Consider the following 3,493-nt stretch of genomic DNA (forward strand, 5'->3'; position numbering starts at 1 on the left):
TCTCAGAAGTTGCTACCACATTTTCAGAGCACCACACATTTTGGTTTTCTGTGGTGGGAACAAAAAACATTTTTCTTTCCCAAAGCTAACTACAATAATGATGAAGTGGATGCTGGTAGCTACCATGTATATAAGACTCTGTGCTAAATACTTATGTAATGATGATGATGATGGTGATAAATATGAGAACTCACAATTTCATACTTTACCATGTGCCAGACAGTGTTCTAAGTGATTTACCTGTATGAACACATGTATTAATGCATGAGTTAACACATTAATCTTTATAGCAAAACTATGAGGTAGGTGCTATCATTAGCCCATTTTACAGATGAGGAAATGGAACTTGCTCAAGGTCATAATACTAAAAGGTGGTTATTTATCTTCCAGAAAACTAAGGTTCAGAAGGGTTTAGGAACCTACTCAAGGTGATACAGTGAGAAAGTGGTGAAGCTGAGTTTCAAACCAAATCCACTGGACTCCAAAGGATGTGCTGTTAGCCACTATGCTTACTCCAGAACGTTCTCTATAGCTATAGGTACAGACACACATGTATACGTATGTGCTTATATATGTAAATACACACATACATCCACACAACCTACAAAAGTAATGGTTTGATGGGGTCAACATCCATCTTGTGTTTCTATACAAGAATTTGGGACTCTTAGGTCCCAAGATAGCATTTCTTTTTCTTTTTTTTAAAGTATTTTTTTATTGATTTTTAGTCATAAGGGAAGGGAGAGGAATAGAGAGATAGAAACACCAATGAGAGAGAAACATCACTCAGCTGCCTCCTGCACAGCTGCTACTGGGGATTGAGCCTGCAACCTGGGTATGTGCCCTGACCTGGAATAGAACCATGACCTCCTGGTTCATAGATACATGCTCAACCACTGAGCCACACTGGCTGGGCTAATATAGCATTTCTTAGTGCCTTCAAAAAGTTCACATCTGGGTATACACAGAAGAGGACTGCATTTGAAAGTGACTTGGGCTACATGGAAAAGGCAGATTGAGGCTCTTTTGACCCTGTCCTGCCACCTATAAGCTAAAAGGCTCAATATCTTATCAAAACTGAAACCCACCCTGTTTGGGAAGTTCCGCCTTGGAGAAAATGTTCCAGGCACGTAGGCAGGAAGGTCATTGAGAACCTACCTCATCTCTCCCCTTTTCACCTCTTCCATTTCTCTGCTCCTTCACCTGCTCTGCATTTCAATGTTCCCAAGGATAAAAGGATTGTTGCATAAAGTCAGGTTCACCACTAAAAACAAACAAATATGCCCACCACCTAAAAGATCACAGTTACAGCTTTCCTTTATCTTCCTTCTTCCTCCAGGAAAGCAGAACAATCGTAATTAAAATGGAAGTAATTAAACGTGAACACTATGCACCTGGAAGACAACCAAGCTGCAGATTCCATATTTCCCCCCAATGCACAGCAGCTACCTGCCTGCCGGGTGTGCAGCACAACCTGTGACAACTGGGTCTTCCTCTGAGCCAAAGCCGTGTGAGCTGCAGCACTTGGGGCATTCCCGCCCCCCGCCTTCCCCCCCCCCCCCCCCCCCCCCACCCAACCGAATAAACACCGGTGCACATATCGGCGGGACAGGCATGCCCTGGCAGAAAAGCACACTGTCCCCTCTGGCTTTCAGTTTTATGTTTCTAAAATTCTAACTGACTTGCAACCACAGCAGAAGGAGTTCCACAAAGCTGGACAACCTAGGGCACATGGGTTGTGGAGTTCTCTGGAGCTTGGGCGTGGAGTAAGTCCAGTCCCAAAGCGAACTCCATACATGAGACAGAGAGAAAAGAGGACTGCTGCTGGGAGCCTATACTTCCTTGCATTTTCCTTCCCCTTGAAGCTGCACAGTGATAGATGCCGGGTAGACCGCGCTGGTCCTAATGCCAGATGCACCATACATGTGTTGTCAAACTAGGATTAGTGTGTTATTTCCCCTTTAAGTAGGTTAAGCTTTCTAAAGTAGGGGTAATTAAGATTATGATTAGACAATGAATGAAAGAAGTCATGGGGCTTAATGAGGATACCATAGCTACCCACAAATGGAAAGGATAACAAGTGTGCTTTTGTTGGTATGAGAAAAGAAAAGGGAACGATGGCAATAAAAGATACACAGTGCACAGCTTCATCCACGCTCCTCTGATGGAGCCGGGAGCACACCTGACCATGGAGATAACATGGCCGCCACTTTTTGGAAATCCTTTGTAAAAAGGACTTCCTCCCTCGGCCTATTAAATTCTCTGTGGTTACTAATCTCCAAATACTAAAAACATATAGCTTTACCCTCAAAGATAAAGATGGGTATGCTGACACACACACTTTCTGATCACAGGATTTGGGTGTCTGCTGGAGAGAGCTTAGTGGAAAATAGAAAGACACGGGCTAGGGGGTGGGGGGAGGGGTGGTGGGTGTGTGAAGGGAAGACCTAACTCTCTCTTAGCTGGTTCTGTTCATACACTGTTTCTCCATCTGCACATGGCCAGGGTTTCAGCAGCTCTCTCTCCCTGCCTCTCCCTGGAGAAATGCAAGAAACTCTTGACCAGACTCCCTGTTCTAATTGCTCTGCCTCACTCCATCCTCCACATACCTGCCAGATTGGTGGCTCCATAGCTTGTCCCTGCTGTTCCCCTGTCTGAATTCCTTCCTAGGGCACAGAAATTCTACCCTAATGAGTACCCCCTATTGGTAATACTTGCAGATTTTCAAAGACAAGAATGTCCCAATCATTGTGGATTGACTGGTAACACATTTGATATCTCTCATTAGTGGATTGATTAAATAAACCCTGGTTCCTCCACATAGTTAGAAACATGGAGCTGTGGAAAAGAATGAGATGGATCTAAATGTGCCAAATGTGCTGACATGGAACCATTGCAAGGTACAAAGCAAGGTCTGTACAGTATGCTCCTGTGTGTACAACAAAGGATAAAGAAAGGAGATATTTACACATAGGCTACTTCCGCAAAGATACACAGAAGTTAATGGTCACAGCTGCTTCCCAGGAGAGAGGCTGTGGAACCTAGGGCCTGGGGTGCCAAAGATTCCTTAGGTTTTTAAAATCATATGTAGACATCACTTTTGGAATAAGAAACAATTTTAAAAGCAAAACAAAACCCTCCATGTAATGCAAGCACAGTATCAGCGTCTAATGAAAGCACTTCATCACTTGGCCCCAACCTACTGTTGACGCCTCCTCTGTTGACTCAGGTCACACCATGCCATTTGCCACTGCTTGACCTGCTCCTGCTCTGCTCCCCGAGTGTCCACATATGCACCCCGCTGGGTCTCTGCACCTATATACTGAAGATAATTACAGTACCCATTACATAGAGTGTTTTTTGGGGTTTTTTGTTTTTTTTTGGATTTTTATTTTTATTTATTTATTTATTTATTTATTTCTTTATTGATTAAGGTATCACATATTTGTCCTCATCCCCCCATTCCCATCCCACACCCCTCCCCACGCATCCC

This window comes from Eptesicus fuscus, chromosome 19 (assembly GCF_027574615.1).
Source record: "Eptesicus fuscus isolate TK198812 chromosome 19, DD_ASM_mEF_20220401, whole genome shotgun sequence".
In the NCBI taxonomy this organism is placed as follows: domain Eukaryota; kingdom Metazoa; phylum Chordata; class Mammalia; order Chiroptera; family Vespertilionidae; genus Eptesicus; species Eptesicus fuscus.